General features: G+C 39.3%; 1 protein-coding gene and 1 long non-coding RNA gene across 2 annotated transcripts in view; both read left to right on the forward strand.

The window, feature by feature from the left end:
* The window catches only part of LOC105831628 (activated Cdc42 kinase-like), a 255,483-nt gene that overhangs the window by 229,435 nt on the left and 3,345 nt on the right, over positions 1-22,703 (forward strand). The window lies entirely within an intron of this gene.
* On the forward strand, positions 19,081-20,229 carry LOC118647262. The gene is made up of 2 exons (XR_004964571.1): positions 19,081-19,793; positions 19,875-20,229. It is a non-coding gene; the product is annotated as an uncharacterized LOC118647262 (long non-coding RNA).

The following is a 22,703-nucleotide window of genomic DNA, read 5'->3' on the forward strand; positions in this document are numbered from 1 at the left end:
TAGGGAAGAGAAAAAATATTCCCGAAAAAATTATTTATAAATTTGCTTCATTTATTCATTTTGTAACGCGTCGTATATCTATTGAACTGCTATCGAATCACATCATACAACTATCAAACCACTATTGAATCATTATCAAACTGTATCATACAGCTAACGATCCATTATTGAACCGCTATTGAACTACTATCAAACTGCATCATACAGCTATCGAACCGCATCGTACAGCTATCGAATTGCATTGTATAGCTATCGAACTACTATTAAACTACATCAAACATCTACAGGGAAAGGGTAGAAATAAACATTTTATTGCGTTTTATTTTTCTTTATTTTTAAAAAATTTCGCAATTATTTTAGTGTTGCGACCACCAGTTATATATTTTAAATACATTTTGTAATGCACAATTCTTAATATGTTTTCACATCGTATAGTATTACTAACATCTAGATTATTTAAAGATTCAATGTCTTCGTAATCCGCATCCAATGTCTTGATATATATCCCATCATCGGTATTGAGTATGTCCGTCAACCATTCTCGTATCTGAAGTCTCTTAACGTATACGACAGTATTGCTGTTATCCGTATTACACACAGCAGATGTAATCAGACGTTTCGTCATGCTGTACGGTATCATCCCGTCCTTCCATTGCAATCCATGATGATAGGCAATCAACCAAGAAGCGCAAGACTTGTCGGATTTTGTAAGAACACGCCATGGCATGGGACTAGCAAAAATGTAATACGTGAGAACTGCTCCTTTTCTTAGTATCGCCACTTCCTTTACGATAAATTTTTTATCGACAATGAATTCTTGCAGATCCATAAACGTCGGTACAATCATGATGAGTAACTTTTCAAGACTGTACTTTAACGCTAAATATCTCAGTTTTTATTAATTTGATGTTACATAATTTTGTGCACTACGTTGGACAACGGACAATATTCAATTACACGATCATGTAAAATGAGACAATATGCGGTAGTATTCGCGGGAACATTTACCTTGCAATCAAATTCTATGCGCACATCCACGGTAGCACTCTTGACGGATTCGTTTTGTCGTGAACAGTCAATGACCGCTAAAGGTTCTTTTCCCAGGAATGTGGCAATCTATGGATATTGAATGTCCATTGGATATCCACGAGAATTTAAGTTAATATCCAATGTATATTTAATGTATCTTTGAATTGACTCCAGCAGAGATCTATTTTACATCCATAGAATATACATTCATACATCCTATGTATATCATATGTATATTTTCAATGGACGTTAACGTACAATTTTTAATTTTTCTTTGCCTAGAAATGATGTCAATGTTTCGAGACTAGTATTTAAAAATTTATATGAATCTATAAACCGTAGTTTTATGTAATTGTGTGGATCTAATTTATCGGCTGTGTCTACGGCATGTTTTGTAAAAGAAATGTACTTTTCTTTCGTGATGGGGAGTACGTCGGTCTTCCCTTTGAACGCTGTGGCTATTTCTTTAATAATGAAATGCGAATTGTATCCAGATAAATTATGAAAAATAACTGGCATGTATGATGCATTTCGATAATTTAGATTGCAGAGAGAATGTGCAGGATCGCGGTAACGTCCGGTCATGTGGCAATAATCGCGCACCCTCGTATCATTCGACGCGAATGGCTTATCGCAGATATGACACCGCGTCACGCTACGGTATGCCTCTAATTGTTCCTCCGATAACGTTTCCATGAGGACATTAATTGATAAACGAGTCTTAACATTATACGCTAATTCTTCAAATTGTTTAGTGAACCACGTAACGCAATCTTTATCGCGACGAAACCGGTATGCGGATAACGCGTTGTCGTACGAGCATCGCACGTAATATCCGATGCTGAATACCTCATGTTGTTGATATGTGTATGACGCTTGCTCTGTATCATGTTGCGTCTTCCGCAGCACACACTCGAGGTCCGCGTAGACGATAAAGGGCACTCGTTCGTTGTGGTTTACATTCCGGAAATTCAACTACTTGTCGTCTTCGGCAGGCAATGTGATAGCGCAGTCGTTCATTCTCTGACAGTCTACAGCGTGTAATTGCAACCTCTCGCATGATGAAAAATAGTGCTGTAAAGCCGAAAGCGAAGTCGTGCATGCATATCGATACAATTAAGACGTGACGCAGGTCTACGGACCCTAAGCGTATGTCACGCAGCGGATCCGAGTGGTGCCCCCCGATCCGTCCAAAAAACATCGATAAATAAACTAAATTATGTGACAGGTGTCACAGGACAATGCAGATCGTAAATTTGCTTGTCCCACCATATCTACGCCGAAGATTTCCTGGCGGTACGCGAGGGAACATGAAGAAACGTGTACGCGAAAACACTCTTCTCCCGTTCCCCGCTAAGACCATCACGCGAATCGCTTATTGGTCCATACGGCGCCCTTCTCCAAATCAAGGGACGTCAATTTGTGGTTCATCATCGAATCGCAATGCGGAAAAGTTACACCAGCGGAAGGGGTTGTCGCCAAGGAAGATCTCGTCAGGCTCTCGAGCAGTCTGAGTAGATGCGTCGTTGCGCGTTCTCGATGTGTGCGCGCGACATCAGTTCTCGATATTATACACGAATGCGAACAGTGATAAGTCGGTCTTATACGCGAATGCGAACAATTATAAGTCGATCTTATACGCGAATGCGAACAGTGATAAGTCAGTCTCATACGTGAATGCGAACAGTGATAAGTCGGTCTTATACGCAAGTGGGAACAATTATAAGTCGATCTTGTACGCGAATGCGAATAATTATACGTAGAGACTTCGAACTTGAAAACGTGCAATTTAGGGCATTATGGTTCTCAAACGTTATTAAACTGTGCATCGGCGTGCATAATAGCGCGGTACATGTATAATTCGCGTCTTGTGAATATATAATAAACTGTGATATAATATAAATATTGTATTAATCTTATTAACTATAGACCTTTAACCAAGGACCTTTACTCGAAACCGCGGTGTGCGTGTTTGTGTGCAACGCCACCAGTTTTTCCACAGAACATTTTGGTGCCTCCTGTGAGGTCAGAAGACCTCATCACGTCGTTGGAAACAACCAACCCGAAGCGATCAGATCAACAAGGGTCAACCGCATAAAAGGTCACGGTCGACAGACGGACAGCACGCATTCGGCTGGGTAAAGTAGATCGCTCATCCCACAATCGTTAAAATGGCTGATAGAGTCAAACTCCTCGTACAAAAGAGGAAGTCTTTAAAGTCGCAAATTACGAATCTCGCAAACTTAATAGACAAGGGCAAGTTAGACAACACTACTTTAAAAATTCGTTATGCTCGTTTGAGTGACCTGTATCACGCGTTTGAAGACTACAATGACGAGCTTGCAGTAATAAATCCAAACGATGCACATAAGATCGAGTTTGAAAACGCTCAAGAACGTTTTTATAATCTTGCGGGTAAAAGCGAAAGCATGTTGAACCCTATAACGCGTACAGATACGGATCCGGCGAGTCTCACAACTCAAGTGGACGGTCGCGAAACGCCGTCGGCCGCGAAAAGACGGCGAATGAAATTATCCGACGCGACGCTGCCGAGCTTTGACGGTAGTTACGAGAAATGGCTGAAGTTTAAACGCGCGTTCAATAATATGATCGGTTCTCAGACGGATTTGTCAGACGACGATAAACTATATTATCTAACAGCCGCGCTGACCGGGGAAGCCGCTACCAAAATTAATATCTTCGCAGAAGAGGGCACAAGTTACTCACAGGCGTGGGAACTATTAAAACGTTCATATGACGTAAAGAGAATTTTAGTATCTCGGCATCTAGCGGCGATTTTGAACTCAAACCCTTTGGATAAAAAAACAACAAACGGTTTAATGCGACTCGCGGACGAGACGCAGCAGCATGTCGCATCGCTAAAAACTCAAGGAGTGTTCGTGAATCCAGAGACCATCGTATACGCGTTAGAGACAAAATTACCAAAGGCGACGCTGGATAAATGGGATGCGACTCTCGAAAGAGACGAACTTCCGATTTCAAACAAGCTATACAAATTCCTGTACAAGAACGCCGTATCCGCCTCGAAACGAGAAAGAGCGAAGTCAGTAGAATCGCAAAAAACAACGGTAGAAGGATCAAGCAAACGAAGAAACGTCGGAAATAGAGCATTTGTATCGAACACCGCACATAATTGTCCCGCATGCAAAGGCAAACGACATCCGCTATATTTATGCAACACGTTCAAACAGTTGTCGGTGCCTAAACGGATCGAGACGGTCCGAAACGCAAAACTATGCTACAATTGTATGCGGTCACATCGAGATCGTCCGTGCAAATTCTCCAAGTGCACTGTCTGCCAAAGGACGTACAATACATTGCTACATTTTGAAAGGAGCAAAACCGTGAGCAATTCTAACACGACCGAGGACATGAATAATTCCACATGACTAGAAAAAACGATTGACGATCGCGCAACAAATCTTGCGCTGTTGTCGTATAATACAACGCCACAATTATTAACAAGCGCAATAGTTTGTGGTTCGCGCACGTAATATTCGCGGTCGTAATAACGAGTTTGTCAAATATCGCGCGCTGCTCGACACATGCGCTACCGCCAATTTCATTTCCGAGCACGTCGTGAAATGCTTGCGGATACCGATAACGACGCAATCAACGAATATCGGCGCGATTAACGCGACCACTACCGTGTCGAGGGGCATAGTGCAAATAATCGCGCATTCTATTCATGACGGTTTTACTAAAAACTTAACTTGTTTAACGATACCGACCATCTCGGACTTGATCCCGTCGGAGATATTCCCGCGGAACGCGGTTAAAATCCCTCCAAATATACGATTAGCCGATCCCGATTTTCATTTGCCGCGTCCCGTCGAGTTGTTGATAGGTTCCGAGGCGACGCTGTCATTATTCTCCATCGGTCAAATCGATTTGTCACGCGACGGACACGATTTATACTTACAGAAGACGCGTCTCGGTTGGGTCGTCGCCGGTGGTCAGGTAACGCAAAACGCGACCCGTTGCGAAATCTCGTACCTAACAGCATTGGAGAAGCAGGTAGAAAAATTTTGGTCGATTGAGGAATTATCGAATAGCCCGGAATCGAACAAATTAGATGAATGCGAAACTCATTTTTGCAGAACCGTGTCACGTGACTACCGGACGTTACACAATACGGCTACCTTTCAATAATTCGAGCAAGCGTCTCGGCAATTCGCGAAGCGTTGCGTTTAGACGCTTATTGGCGTTAGAACGGAAATTCCAATCAAATGCAAAAATAAAAGACAAATACACTCAGGCGATAAACGAGTATCTTAAATTAAATTATCTATCCGTAGTAATCCAGAAGGCGATGGGTACTACATGCCTCATCATGCGGTGTTTAAGGAAACAAGTAACACTACAAAAATGTGAATAGTGTTTGACGCATCTGCGAAAGCGAGTAACGGCGTTTCATTGAACGATTTACTGTTGGTGGGACCTACAATATAGGACAAATTATTTTCTCACCTGATACGACTTCGTACTTACGCGTATGTCATTACCGCTGATATTGAAAAAATGTAACTACAGGTACTATTACATAAAGACGATCGACGATATCAGCGGATTCTTTGACGCACAAACGACAAAATTGAAACGCTTCAATTCAACACTCTCACATTCGGGGTATCTTCCTCGCCGTTCCTCGCAATTCGCACCATACATAAGTTAGCCGACGATGAGTGCAATGAGTATCCCAGAGCCGCGAACATTCTCAAAACGCACCTATACGTGGACGACCTGTTGTCAGGAGCCGACACTCTTGAAGAAGCACGAAAAATTCGGGATGAAATTATTGCGCTCCTTAGTCGCAAAGGAATCATCATTCGACAATGGGCGTCTAACGATAAACGTGTAATTCACGACTTGTTGAACAACGCGATACACGCCAATCTCGTTTTCGACAAAGACCATTCATTACGAATACTTGATATAATATGGTCCGCGCGAGAGGACAAAATTCGATATTCTGTACGCGATGTTAAAATCACTGAAAAACTAACGAAGAGAAATATACTGTCCGAAATATCGAAAATTTTCGATCCGTTAGGTTCATTAGGTCCCGTCGTATTAAATGCGAAAAAATTAATGCAAGATGTTCGGCGATGTCGGTTGAAATAGGATGAATCGGTACCGCAAAGTATATACACGGCTTGGACAGAATTCGTTCGGCAACTCAATCTGATAAACCAAGCGTCGTTCGATCGTAGAATACTGTCCGAGAACATCGCCAAGACATTCAAATTCACGGTTTCTGCGACGCCAGTATGACCGGATATGGGGCGTGCATTTACATGCGCGCATTTAAGGACGGAAACGCGGTTGTTAAACTTCTGTGCGCGAAATCACGCGTCGCGCCTTTAAAAACAATTACCATACCGCGGCTCGAACTTAGCGGCGCGATTCTGCTAGTGCGCCTATACCGGGAGGTAGCACGCGTACTTAACGCTACACCGACTAAAACGATTTTTTGGTGCGACTCGACAATCGTGTTGCAATGAATAAAAACATCCCCGCATTTATTAAACACGTTTGTAGCGAACTGTGTAACCGAAATCCAGAAGTTCGTTGATCCGCATGAGTGGCGACACGTGCGAACAAAGGACAATCCTGCCGACGCGCTTTCTAGAGGGCAGTTAGTTACCCCACGCGTTTCTGCGAAACCGGCAGTGGTTCTCGGGGCCGGAATGGCTAGTTCGGGAAGAAAACGAGTGGCCCAATAACGCCGCGTAGGCAGTCGAGCTGCCTGAATTAAGGAAATCCGTGTGCTTGACGACCACGGTCGTCGAACCCGATCTATTCAAAAAATATTTGTCATATTTCAAACTAATAAGAATCATGGCATACTGTCAACGTTTTCGACCTAACAACGCGTTCACCGGGCCGCTTTCTATAACGGAAATCGACGAAACGGAACAACGACTATTAAAAATCATACAAGCCGGACGATTTTCCGACGAAATTACAGAACTCGGAAACGCGAGATCCCTAACACGCGGAAGATTAGCGAACTTAAGTCCGTTCCTCGACGATGACGGCATACTACGCGTCGATGGCCGCCTTCGGATGTCGAACTTGACACATGCCAGGAAGCATCCGATTTTGCTCCCAAGCAAACACAGCATGACCGACTGCATTATCCGCGAAATTCACGAACGGTATTATCATACCGGCATTCAAAATACATTATACCATCTACGACAAAAATTCTAGGTAATCGACGGTTGAAACCAGATACGGAAAGTTATTCGTATGTGCGTACGTTGCGTCCGGTTCAATGTCGCTGCCGCCGCAGAGTACAAAATGGGAGATCTTCCGTCGTCGCGGGTACGCGAATCAATTCCATTCACGAATACCGGGATCGATTTTTGTGACCCGTTCTATATTAAAGAAAAAAATATCGTAATCGGACACGCGTCAAAGTTTACGTATGCGTATTCGTGTGCATGTCGATAAAGGCGGTCCATCTAGAGATTGTCAGCGATCTGACCTCGGACGGTTTCCTCGACGCGCTACGGAGATTTATAGCAAGACAAGGATGCCCGGAGCATTTGTATTCCGATAACAGGACCAACTTCAGAGGTGCAAACAATCAGTTGAGAGAAATGTACGCTTGTTTTAACTCAAAGAACCATCGAGATGCCGTAAATAAGTTCACGCTCGAACATCGTATCACGTGGCATTTCATACCTCCGGCCGCGCCACATTTTGGGGGTCTTTGGGAATTGATGGTGAAACTATTCAAGCATCATCTCAAACGCGTCATAGGAGAATCCCTATATACGTTCAAACAATTAGACACGTTCGTAACTGATATAGAAGGTATTTTAAATTCTCGCCCAATCACTTCTTTATCTTCCGATCCGAGTAATTTACTAGTGCTGACACCCGCCCACTATCTCATCGGCCGACCACTAACAACGCTCCCGGAGGGAGATTTAACTTCTGTTTCAGCAAACCGATTAACTGTCTGGCAGCATGTCAGCAAGATGCGGCAAGATTTCTGGGCCCGTTGGTACCTCGAATACTTGAATGAACTCCAGGTACGCAGCAAATGAGTCAAGGACGGTCCCTTGCTGGGCGTCAACGATATTGTCCTAATTAAGGACAAAAATTTACCGTGTACTCAATGGCTAATGGGCCGGGTTACCGAAATTTACCCAGGCGAAGACGGAATAACACGAAGCATCACCGTCAAGACGGCAAACGGTAATATAAATAAGGCGGTAAGATATTTATGCCCTTTACCGATTAATGAATAGCAACGCTACACGTTGCCATAATAATTTAGCAAGCAATATCGAAGCGCAGAACCTATTGTGACCCGGAGGCCAAGTCCTCCTAGGCGTTGTCACGTATCGACCCGGGGCTGCCTTCGGTAGCCCCTGAGGCGTTGTCGTGTACTGGGAAACGTATCTGCATTAAACAGCTTCAGCGCATACCTTAAGCGACTCGAGGCCGAGACCTCTAAGCGTTGTCGCGTACCGACTCAAGGAGGCCCATCCTTAAGCGTGTCGTGTACTAAGGAATGCGAAAGATCAGTTGATCGCATCCGCTCCCAACGGGGGGAGGATGTACGAAAGAGAAGTCGTGCACGCATATCGATACAATTAAGACGTGACGCAGGTCTACGGACCCTAAGCGTATGTCACGCAGCGGATCCGGTTGGTGCCCCCCGATCCGTCCAAAAAACATCGATAGATAAACTAAATTATGTGACAGGTGTCACAGGACAATGCAGATCGTAAATTTGCTTGTCCCACCGTATCTACACCGAAGATTTCCTGGCGGCACGTGAGGGAACATGAAGAAACGTGTACGCGAAAACACTCTTCTCCTGTTCCCCGCTAAGACCATCACGCGAATCGCTTATTGGTCCATACGGCGCCCTTCTTCAAATCAAGGGACGTCAATTTATGGTTCATCATCGAATCGCAATGCGGAAAAATTACACCAGCGGAAGGAATTGTCGCCAAGGAAGATCTCGTCAGGCTCTCGAGCAGTCTGAGTAGATGCGTCGTTGCGCGTAGACATCAGTTCTCGATATTATACACGAATGCGAACAGTGATAAGTCGATCTTATACGCGAATGCGAACAGTGATAAGTCGGTCTCATACGCAAGTGCGAACAATTATAAGTCGATCTTGTACGCGAATGCGAATAATTATACGTAGAAACTTCGAATTTAAAAACGTGCAATTTAGGGCATTATGGTCCTCAAACGTTATTAAACTGTGCATCGGCGTCGATAATAACGCGGTACATGTATAATTCGCGTCTTGTAAATGTATAATAAACTGTGCTATAATATAAATATTGTATTAATCTTATTAACTATAGACCTTTAATCAAGGATCTTTACGCGAAATCGCGGTGTGCGTGTTTGTGTGCAACGCCACCAGTTTTTCCACAGAACAAGTGCAAGCACCAGTAAAAAATAATGAAAACATTTTTAATTACTTTTTTTGCTAGGTCATGAGAATTCTTTTAATATATTATACATACCGATCGCAAATGTACTTCTTGTGCTCATTTTTACTCAATTGGGAGCTGATGAGGCGGGACAGATTTTTTATTCAGACAAAGTGGCCTACGCTGTCTTCGCGCGGATTTTGCACGTATAATAAATTGACATGCTTCTCTTTCTTGTCATTGGAGAGCCGCAGCGAAAGAATCTTTAGCATTGCCATTTCCTTTTTCATTCCGTAGACATTGATTGATACATTGTTAAGACTCTCAAATTTTCCAATGTTTTTTACTGTAACGGGAAACGCAATGTCATCAAACTTTAGAATTGTTGTATAATGCGGATATGACGACTCCAATCCTGTGTTTCTTTCAGCAGGGTGTAGAGCGGCGACCACTGACCACGCGAAGCATGCATTGTCTTTTGAATTAACGTTCACTACCGCGCGCTTCGTCATTATTTCTCGCAGCAATGTCACATGACACTCCGCGTGTAGAGAATTGTACTTATTTATATTTAGAGTCAAATTGAGAATTTGCGACAACGCCAACCCGCTATCACGTTCTTGAAACTCTTCGAGTGACGCTAATGTGGGCTCGATAATGCGTCGCTCGTACCACTCGTCCAAATCCGACGTTTGAAATAGTTCACAATTTTTAGTGTTTATACTTTTGTTGGCACGTTTATCACCTGTTACAAACACGCCGTTGAATGCTGTGTTCACTTTTATACTATTGTGTTTTTCTAGAGCGTCCCGCACTCGCTCGAGCACTATATGTCTAAAAACATTCGCGTTTCAATATAGTTTGTATTTATCACTGCACCTGTCTGAATGCGATTCTCGAACGCTGTATCTATCTCTCGCCACACGAGTCTGTTCGCGTTATTACTAGTGCTCGCGTAATTACCGCCTACATGCACGAAACGTTTTTGTAATTGTGTCTTTTCACCTTCGAGTCGCGCGATCCTCGTCACCAACGATTGTCTTTGTCCGACGGCAAGCCGAGGACGCTTGATGCGGCTATGTTCCTCAAGTTGTTGTATAAACTCGTCGCATCGCTGCAACAACATGAAACACACGCCCAAAGTACCCACCAAACACCAAGTTACATGTAACGTACGTGTTAGTTGTAATTTCCCCACTCAACAATGCAATTGTAATATAACACGTGTGTTATATTGCAATTATATTATTGAGTAGGAAATTACAACTAACAAGCACGTTACATGTAACTTTGTGTTTGCTGGGTAGTGACTCCATTTGCTTGCTCCAACAGCTCGCGTTCCACTTGCTCGAAATTATTCTCCATTTTTATGTCTTTTTAGCACTGTTTAAAACAATACCGTACAATCTTCAACAGGACACTCGCATGTGATTTCGTAGCACCTAATGCAGAATCGAAATTTGTCTTGAATTTCAAACTACATTAGCTTGCTTTATCTTTCACACCGAATAAAAAAACATATCTCCATCTTTTGCTCAGACAGAACGTATTCATCCTCATCATTGTTCAAAAAATTTGAAAATTCATAGTAAGTGCGCAGTATTTTCTCTACATAAGGATTCTCAGTCTCATAACAAAAGTGGCTCATTACTGCTATCACTTCGATATACCTTCCAACACCTGCTGGTCTCTCAATGAGATGAAAACAGCTTTCCTGAGTCTTTTGTACGATTTGTTTTGCTATATCATATTCATTTTCATCGGTGTCAACCCAATTGAGTATCTCTCTGTTTAATAAACAAGCACGCCGGACGAAAATGATAACAGAATCAATTAAAGATGGCAGGAAATTTTAATTATTACAAAATAGTTATTTGGCAGAATATCAACTAATCTATGACAATTTGGTAGAGACGGACTTTCATAACAAATATAATGAATAACACATTTAAAATTACACACATATAGAATGACATACATATAAGAATACAACAACAATAAGAAATTATTTAAGTTAGTAGTTTACAAAATTATTCATACAATAAAATTCAACGGTTAGTCACATTAATAATCATGCATTTCATACAGTGAGCTTTATACAATCAAATTATAATAGTAAGATTTACAAATGAATTAGTAGTATTATTTGTGAATAATAAGCATAATAAAAATTATGAAACAATACAAGGATTTAGATTTTTACATCAACAATTTTTTTAATAAAGCACGTGAATCTTCTTTGTCGCACATAAAGCCGAGAAGAAAATAATATTACATCAACAGTATTTCAAATGAATTGACGCATATGCAAAGAAAGTTATAGAAACTTTGAATAATAAATGTGTAATATTTCAGTAAAATGTCTCTCATTGATTTAATGACTCAGAAAGTAATGCATCTGATAGTAATGCATCTGATAATAACGACGGCATGAAAACGTAACTGAATAATTGCTGGATAGAACAGCTGAACGGAAACCTCTGAGTTGAGTTCTGTCCTGTCGGTTAGCCGTCGTGCTAGTACCGAAGCAGGATGAAATCACTCTCAAGAACTCAACTGAAAACACTCTACAGAGGTTCCGTGTACCTGGAGTTCGATCTCCTGGTCTCTCTCTCTCTCTCAGCAGGCCGTAGAATTTAGGGTCGAATATGTCCCTCTCTCTCACTCTTTCTCTCGGTAGGCCGTAGTATGGTATCGAGTACGTCTCTCTCTCTCTCTCACTCGTTCTGCTCGCCGTGGTGACTGCAGGAATTGAATACGAACTCTATCTTTCTGCAAGCCGTAGGGTCTGCAGGAACTGATTATGCAATGTACTTGGCCGTTGATACGTCTCTGCTTGGGATGTGCAACCAATTTGCACGAGATACGTGGCACGTAACGAAAGCCTTTTACAATACGTATGTATTGTAATCTCAATGAGCGTCTTACTCCAACGCTCGTCTCAGAAAGAATGAATGAAAATCTGACTGTCTGTTTGTAGCGTTGTCAAGAGAAATTGAGTCAAACAACTCAGACGTGAGTTGCGTCGAGGAGTCGGTCAACGTCCTCGGTATTCATCATGTACAAATGTACACAACTACATAAAAACCTTCTTATGCATATGCGTCCTTTAAATTTCTGAACACTCTCTATATAATTTTTGCTTCGTATGATGAGGCCAGTTATGAACAAATTGGTCGTGTATGTAAACTTCCTGTATTACGGTGCGTTCATGCGTTCCGCGTATACCGAATTCTCAATCACGTAGAAATTGCACTGGTGATATTCTCTGCAAGATTTGTCCTAACATCAGTGCTTCACTTCTGCAAGATTTGCATTATTTGAATGCGCGATTTTAAATGATCTCATCAGTAAATATCAAATGATTTATGTACGTGCCTAAAACATATTTTATAACAGCAACCATATATCGGCGCTTGACCTCTCAAAGATTTGTGTTCTTTGAATGTGCGACACTTGCTTAACCAGCAAATTCTGGCTACGTGCATTTCACCAGAAATCAGGAAATTCGGGTGGCAATTGAGTACATTGTCCGGTGCAATGTCCGGTGTGAAGGCCGGACGGTGTCTTCGCGTGGGGTGTTACTTGACACCCTTATCGCTATTCTCGGTGTGAGTGTTGCACACTCACAACAGTGCTTAAAACATTTTGTCACAGCAGCCGTACATCGGCGCTTGACCTCTTTAAATGTATAAATTTTGAAATATGTGATTGTTCCCCCTATTGAGACGTGTAAAGGGGTGTACAATATAAAAAGAGTTTTGACACTGGTATCACATTAGTTAATCCGTGGAATACGAACGATAAAGTTCCAATCTCGCATTAGTTAATCGAAGGAAATCAGAGTCTCCCCGAAAAAATGAACTATTACGTTCCGATTCAGCAAAATGAAGCGTGTAATAAATTGTGAGTATTTATAAATTTAAATTCTTTTCAGCAACTTTTTATATTTCTTTCTACATTTATTTGCATTTTCTATAATTACATTCTTTTATATATATATTTTTTTTTACAGAACATTATTGCAACCGCGTTATACTCCACGCATTCTGGAAAGGAGATTTGCTTTGACGGCTACATCCTACAAATATTTGGATATGGGAATTAGCGTGGGGCTTGAGCCTTTTGTGCAAATGATTCTTGATGACAAGGGCAATGAGATACCGCTGTCATGTGATACCTGGGTAATAATGATTGAGAAACGTACAGATATTGAGCAACTCCTGCAGTCAGCTACCACTACATCGTTGTGGATTAATGATCTTTTCATCGAACTTGTCAAAATACGTAACGAGAGTGTCATAAAATTCATCTTAAATAACAAAATTATGTACATGAAACCATCGACTGTACAATTTTTACTAAGCCTTGAAGATGTTATTAATAATGCATATTTTAAGTTGTGGGATGATATGCATGTAGTAAAAGAGCGATATAATCAATTTGTAAACTGTTTGCGGCAAAATAATATTCATAACAAGTGCGATGCAGTCAAATTGTTAAATGAAATATGTGTAAAAACTTCATTCGTAGATTGCGAACTGATAGCTTATGCATCAGACAATATTGTATACAACGCGTTACAAAATGAATAAATAAAGCAAATTTATAAATAATTTTTTCGGGAATATTTTTTCTCTTCCCTATTCCTCTGGTATAATGGCGTGTGCAGAACTGAGTAGGAGATACATAGATAAGATGGGTGAGAACGCATGTATGTGACCGCGTATAAAAGAACGCAACGAATGAAAGAGAAAGAGCGAGAGAATGATAAGACTACATGGTTGCTGCCATATTGGATTTGCCATTTTGAGTTCAAATAATTTGATAACAGATTCGTAAACAGGGACCCAAAAAACCACATAAAGTGATTTTCAGCGAATTTGAGAGATTTCGAAAATTTTTTACCATATTCGATCCGCCATCTGAAGTTTAAATATTTTGATGTCAAATTCGTAATAAGCGATCCCAAAAACCCCCACATAGTGATTTTCAATAAATTTGACTGACTTTAAACATTTTCAACTGCCATATTGGATCCGCCATCTTGAATTTAACATGTCTGATAACGGAATCACAATCAACGACCCCCAAAAACCTGTAAAAACCAATTTAGATAATAAAGCGATTGAAAGAAATATTTACATACGAAGATTTCATAGCTTTTCCCTCTTCTAACCGCCATATTGGATGTCGCCATTTTGAATTGAAATATACTCACACATCCATTTGAAGGTTCATGGTCCATGGACGCAAGATTTTCACTTCTCAGAGATATGTCTATCCGTTTTCCATGTGTAAATATTGATTAAAAAAACAATTTCAGTGAAAAAATTAGCTTTTTTTGCAAATAAAATAATATGACTTGTCCAAATCGCATTTTTGAAAAATTCTGACAACGGATATTAAAAGTTCAGAAAATTTTACATAAGAAAAAGTTGGTGTAAAATTTTTTGAGGATTAAATTCATAATGTAAAATACCGCTGAAGAAAGTTACAGAAAACTGTCCGCTTGGGCCTTAATGGGTTAAAGAACTGCAGCTCTGAGCTATGTTTCACTACTCTCACCGTCTATGAATTGAGAGAAAAAAAAAGAAGAAGAATTGTATATAAAATATAAAAAGAAGGGGGATCGAAGCACCACCGATTAACTCACGCACACTCGATTTAACGACGCGTGGAAAAAGAGAAAAAAAAAGAGTCTCTGTCTTAATTATACTAAGTTTAATTAAAATAAAAAAAAATTTAAGTAGTAAAAGAACTCGCACCTTCACACACAAATTCACGGATTCGCACTGATAGGGTTCGCACGCACGTCGCTCGCTGGGATCGCTAGTCGATCTATAATAAAAAAAAACTAATTAGTAGAGCGAGGGAGAAGTTGCCACCTTAAATATAAGAAAGGGTCGAATCCGTGAGAGCTTTCCAAGTTCTGCGTCGCGGTAAATATTCTAAGTTCGTACGCGAAATTATTGAAAATATTCTATGTCGGATAGCAAGGTTTGGAGTACGTCCAACGTCCTTTCGGCGCAAGACAAGGAGGCAAAATCTCGATTTTCGCCCGAAAATCGCGGCTTATATACCTGCAACTGAGAGCGTTCGGGGGTGAAGAGCGCGGAAAGAGGAGCAATAAATCATCTAGCTCCTGTCACTTAATTTGATAATTAAGCGATTATTCCGTTTGATCTTATGGTCACTAGATGAAAATTTGCCCTCTTATTTGTATTTCTAAGTCGCGGGGCGCGCTACTATCGCTCGCTTCTTTTAACCGCTCGCATTCCTTGATCGAGTTTTTATTAACGGAGTTGAGGATAGGAAATTTCTGTACCACGGAGGTACGGCGTGCTCCTCCTCGTGTTCGGAACTTATTTAGGCTGTTTATTACTTAATCAAGGGTTTGGCCCTTACTGTCCTAATCCAAATGGTCCCGCGCGAGTGCAAATTCACCGCTGTTAGCGGGAGCGTAAGCTTGCCTCCTTTCTGAGGAGTAATTAGTTAATTAATCGTTTAGCGCGAGTACTACTAATAGTTTGGAATCGCGGCGCATCAGGAGGAAGCCGACTAGGGGGAGGATCACTCTTCTTTTTACGTTTTCTCGATTTTTAGTGCGGTTCGTTAATTATGAGCATTTTTAATTGACGCATGCGTGTCGGTAGAGCGGGCCGCATGTCCGCAGCACATGATCTCTCGGACCCGGCACCGAGAGCGCGTGAATCCGCCGGCGTTCGGTTACCGTGGTAACGCAAGGCGCGATCCTTGCCTAAATCGTGACGGCCGGCGCAAAAAATCGGCCGGACGTAACACCCCCCTTTTTAAGATCGAAGCGCGATCTTAGAGAGGCGCGATTTTTATAGATTGGTAGTTAATTTCTTTATTACTAATACGCGAGGTGCTAAGTTCTTATACATTTTTACAATATTTTAACACGAGTTATCTTAAGTAACTGTTTTAACACCCCACATAGAAATAAAATCTCCAGTAGACGTTTAATGGACGTCTGCCATGGAAGTTTAAATTTCCAGTGGACGTCCATTAGACATCCAATATAGAGCCATTAGAAATCCACAGTTCCGCATTGTGGACGTCCATTAGACCTCCATTAGAGGTCGTCAAAAAGGTCTATCAGACGTTGTGTGGATCATTAATAGAGGCTCCACCGAGCCTCGATGGATGTTTCGTGGATCATTAATAGAGGCTTCATGGAGCCTCGATAGATGATTGACAAAATAAAAAATTAAAATAAAAATTTTATTTCTTTTAAATTATTTTTATCAACAGTACATACTAAATTTAGAACACATTTTTATTAATTAATTAAATTTAAATTATATTATTTTATTTTATTCTTACTTGCCTCTGGTAGGTTTCGAACCCGGGACCTTAGGATTACAAACCTTGTACTCTATCTGCTATGCCAATTTGACTCATCGATATGAGTACTTGTTATTGTCTACATATACCTATATGTTATAAACTGACGCCATTATATTATTTTTTATAAAAGCAATTAAATTTTGCAAAACATATTAAAAATAAATAGCATTTATTTATCTACTTATTAATTTCATTATTAAATTTATCTTTTTCCATAACCTTAATAATTTGATGGAAATTGCGATCTATTTAGCATTAATACTTTGAAGCGTTCAAATGGTTAGATGGTTTTAACTATATAGATTATATATTCTAAGAAAAATTGAATAATACATTTATTATTTTGTTTTTGTTCAGTGCATGATAAATTTAGATTTTGTGCATTTTTTTGTGCGCAGTAATTATAGACAAACCGTTATTTTTGGAAACATTATCTTTACGATAATTTTTTTAAATATCAAATGGATCTCTCATTCGGGATGTTATAGTGTTGTCTGATTTCTGAGTCAACTACAACGCGCATGGACGGCTCAAAAATCGGACAGCATTGTGATATCTTTTATGAGACATTAAGCTGATATCATTTAGCTGTGATATCATAAGGATAACATTTTCAAGAAACTTAAATGAAACTCTTCCATGAGATATCTCAAAGACCTCTGTTAGTAGACGTCTCTGATAAATGTTACCATTTGGACATTATTTCCACGATATCTACATGTTTTATTAAAAAAGTTCTCTTAAAGTTTTCATTCTGACAAGCGTGTTGTCTGGGTAACTTCTACCATGAAAATAAATGTTCCATACAGCTATGGAAGTTTAATGGATACCTAATGGGCGTCTATCTAACTTCCATCATGGAAGTAAATGTTCCATAGAGCTATGGAAGTTTAGTGGATCCCTAATAGACGTCCATCTAACTTCCACCATGGAAGAAAACATCTAATGGAGCTATAAATGTTTAATAGATCCCTAATGGATGTCTATCTAACTTCCACCATGGAGGTAAACCTCCAATGGAGCCATGGACGTTTACTGGATCTTTAATGGATGTTTATCTAACTTCCGCCATGGAGGTAAACCTTCAATGGAACCATGGAAGTTTACTGGATCCCTAATAGACGTCTATCTAACTTCCGCCATGGAGGTAAACCTTCAGTGGAGCTAAGGAAGTTTACTAGACCTCTAATGGACGTCCATCTGACTTCCACTATGGATATAGACCATGGATATCCCATGGATCTGTGGAGGTTTAATGGACGTCCATTGGACATCCACTGGATGCCAATTTCTATGTGGGAGGATGTATGCCCAGATAGCACAAGGACATCCAGTGTATGTCCAGTGGATATCCGCTTCTGGACATTTGGACATCCATTAAGAGTCCAAATAAGGTCCGTCGGACATTCGATGGACGTCCATAGGATATACGTTTGGCACAACTTTGTACGTTCATAGAAAGTCCTTTAATGGACATCCATGGGATATAAGTTTGTCACAATTTCGGACATTCATAGAAAGTCCGAAATAAACCAAATTTTGGACCTATTATGGTTTGATTATTTCTTTTGGGTTTTTTTCAATTAAAGAGCTTGCTGTAATAGTGGGTTAATCCAAATTTTGTAAAAATCATCGACATAAAGCATGGACTGCGCATTTTCTGCAAAAAGCTCTTGAAAAGTGTCCGGCAGAAAAACAAAGAGAAGACATGGTCCGGGTCAATTTCTTTCTCTGTCTAGCGCCTATTATGCTACTGGTTAGACAGAGCCCTAATTTACACCGAGCACTTGGTACGCGTATCAAGTAATGAATTTAAGCTGATCAGCCAATGATTAAACACATTCACTAGTTATTTACTATTTGATACGCGTACCAAGTGCTCGGTGTAAAAATCAGAGACAGCGCTTGACTCAGACCAATTGCTGTATCTCTCTTTTGGTCGGAAAAAGAAACCAAAAAAAAACCGAAAAAAAAGAAAAAAAGAAAAAGAAACAAAAATGAAAAAGAAACAATAATATATTATAACAAACATTTAAAAAAATACCAATAATTAATAATGTTAATAATAAATAAAAAAATAATACATATTATTTCATATTACATATTTCATATTCTATCTAAAAGTAGAACAATTAAAATAAACCTTTTAAAAATTAAAAATAATATAATTTATTATTATTTATAAATTAATGTTAATTAGAAATATTGTAAATAATACATATATATATAATTTACAATATTTCTTTTAGATTACATAATAAAAATAATAAAGATAAATTATATAAAAGTAAGATCCAAGTGCGGACATAAATCAGATATTGAGCATAGGACGTTCTGAATAGAACATCCGTTTTAATTCCAATAATGGATATCCTATGAATGTCTATTTTATGTCCATGGACATGTGGACCTGAATTGGACTTAACATGGACGTACTTGGAACATCCAGTGCTATTTGGGTGAGGACTTATGTGGAAAAGCGACACTTCTTTCTTTTTTCCAAAGAACATGATAAGTACAACACTAATTTTAAGAATTATTCACTTCATCATTTTATTAATTGTTTACTTTAATTGATTATTATATATGATATATACAGATGGTTGGCATGGGTTCAAGCATGCAGAAGATTTGATTTACTACCAAAAGGTTCAGAGTATGCAAACCGCAATTGTCGCTTGTGCCATATACATTTTGATGAAAAAGATTATAAAATCAAAGAACGAGCTCGCCTTCATCCAGATACCGTGCCAACAAGATTTTTGGAATTGACAGATAATAAGTAAGCTTTTATTTATATTAATTTTAATTGCTTTTTATTATAAATAATTTAGTTTTGATAACTAAAAATATTTTTGTACATAAAGAAATATAAAAATAATTGAAAAATTATTTCACAGCAGTGCTACTTCTTTTTTAGATCGACGATGGAAAACCAAGAAAATTATAATATGTAAGCTATTTTTACATTTATTATAAAACTCTTAAAAGAATTAATTTTTAATTAATAAATAACTTAAATCAACTTTTTCAGAAGCACAATAATAGATACGAATCATTGCAACGCCTTAAGCAATGAACAACATATTTCAACGGATAATGTACAAGAAGAAACAACTAGGAGTGTCAAATAAAGAAAAATATATAATTTTTTGATACAATAATGATAATCTATTTCACTATTACAATCCACATTATCTTATGGGATAACATTTTTATATTATAATAAATTAAAAGTTTATTCTGAATTTTATAATTATGCAAAGATATTTCTTTTAATTTTCAAGCTGAACAAAGTTTTTTAATATCTTCATTGTAGATATAATCATCTAGACTATTTTATACAATTTTAGGGTAATTTGAAAAAAAATAAAAAAATTCATTATTTTTAATGTAATAGAATTTATATCTTCTTTGAAGTATTAACTATAAAATATTTTAGATTTAAACATAGATGGAAAAGTTAATTCCCTAACAGCACACGGAGATTCTGAGAACGTTCTGAGAATATCGCAAACGTATATTGCATATATTCTCAGAACAATCGCATTACGTATTGCGATTAGCCAAGTACATTCTGAGAACGTTCGAACTTCCGCGGTACTTTCTCCCATAGAGTGTCGCTGCGAATGTCTATATATTGACGCAATGATGAAAAGAGTGAGTCCCAGATGCGCACAGTAATAAACGGACACAGCAAGCTGAGTGAAACAGACACAGTAACAAACGGACACAGACCAAACGGACACAGTAATAAACGGACACTGTGCGAAACGGACACAGTAACAAACGGACACAGTGCGAAAAGGACACAGTAACAAACGGACACAGACCAAATGCGCACAGAGCAAAACGGACACAGTGCGAAACGGACACAGACTAAATGCGCACAGAGCGAAACGGACACAGTGCGAAACGGACACAGACCAAATGCGCACACTGCACATGCGCACGGACCAAATGCATACACGGAAAGTTGCAAACCCATGTGATGCAGTGAATGCTTTGCACGCACACACACACACACACGGGGGGTGCAAGGGGGGCCTTTGGCCCCCCTCCTGCACCCACCCCGTCCAAGTCGCTAACCTATGTGGACTTTACTCTGCTTGCAATGTACATGGATTGCATTTGGTCCGTGCGCACGTGCAGTGTGCGCATGTGCAGTGTGCGCATTTGGTCCGTGCGCATTTGGTCTGTGTCCGTTTCGCACTGTGTCCGTTTCGCTCTGTGCGCATTTGGTCTGTGTCCGTTTGTTACTGTGTTTGTTTGTTACTGTGTCCGTTTCACTCAGCCTGCTGTGTCCGTTTATTACTGTGCGCATCTGGGACGCTCCCGACGAAAACGGGAAGATTTCAGTCGATCACTTATACACGCACACATTCACGCAGTGGCACGCGCGCGCTTACATATAAATTAGGATTAGGTTAGGGTTATTGCGCGTTCAAGACGACAAAGCAGCTAGCCTGCTCGCCGAGCGATTAAATATGATTTTTTCTTATAGATCCAATCAATCACATATTCAATCACTCGGCGAGCAGGCTAGTCTTGAACACGTCCATTAATTTAACAATTTTACATTATAAATTTGTTTTTATTATAATGTGAATATAATACTTGGCAAAGCTTGTTTATAGCAAATATGGCCCGGTGTATCGTGAATACAATTTGATTTAAATCAGGTTATATCTTTTAGGTACTGCTCTCCTATAGACTCTTCCCGGGCAATACTGACACTGCACACCATGCGAGTTTTACCTGTAACAGATATAAATTGTGCAATTACAAGTTAACAAATTCAAATTATATTTTTAAAAAAATGTGATGAAGCTAAATTAATTTTAAGTTTATGTGTTGAATAAAGCATACCTGTCACGTAAACTTCTACAGCGTAGAACCAGCAGTAGATTGTCAAATAACCGACGGCCAATCCAAATAATATAAAAAAATTGAACCGCAAAAGCAAGCATCTCTAAAAGCAATTTAATGTATTATTAATGTTATAAGACAGATGATTACAGTTGATTTCATATTAAAAAACAAATATGGATATGTTACGGACAAAGCCCGCATGGTGTGCAGTGTTAGCATTGCCTGGGTTCCCAGATAGCACATGGACGTTCTTAGAATAGACTACGTGGATATCCTGAAAACATCCTGATTTTATCTCGGGACGTTCTCAGGACATCCTGAGAAATAGCAAACGAGCGCCACTTTTTAGTCCTCAGAACATCCTGAGGACAGTCCACCGTACGTCCTGAGAATGCCATAGGATTTCCTCAGGACATCCTCAAGAATAGCAAACAATGACCACTTTTTGTCAGATTTTTTAGATTTTTTTTAGAATTTTTGATAAATGTATCGATTTTTTATAAGAATTAAAATGTTTCTCAGAAAAATTTAAAAAATAAAAAATTTTGATTAATTTAGAAAATTTTTAAATATTTCTAAGTATTTTTAAGAGTTTTGGAGAATAGAAAAAAACTTTAACAAAAAATTAAAAGTTCAAATTATTTCTACGATAATTTTGTAAGAGGAAGAAGACTGTACATGTTTCAGCCAAGCGACAGTCGTTCCTGTTAAAGCATGTTTAATCTCTGTACCCGAGAAAACGGTCACCCATCTAAGTGTCAACCATCGCCGACGTTACTTGACTTCGAAGACCATACGCATCATAACCCTTTGTGATAATCCATGAGTACTTCTTGTTTATGCGTACATATTTGTTATAGATCATTACAATAGATGTTGTCAGAAGGATGAAACATATATAGTTAACTTATATTTTTATAAATAAATATTAAGTTTTACAGTTTTTTAAAATGATTTTTTCATATGCGTGCAAAATATCATGTGAAATAAC

The sequence above is a fragment of the Monomorium pharaonis genome, chromosome 9 (genome assembly GCF_013373865.1).
Source record: "Monomorium pharaonis isolate MP-MQ-018 chromosome 9, ASM1337386v2, whole genome shotgun sequence".
NCBI lineage: Eukaryota > Metazoa > Arthropoda > Insecta > Hymenoptera > Formicidae > Monomorium > Monomorium pharaonis.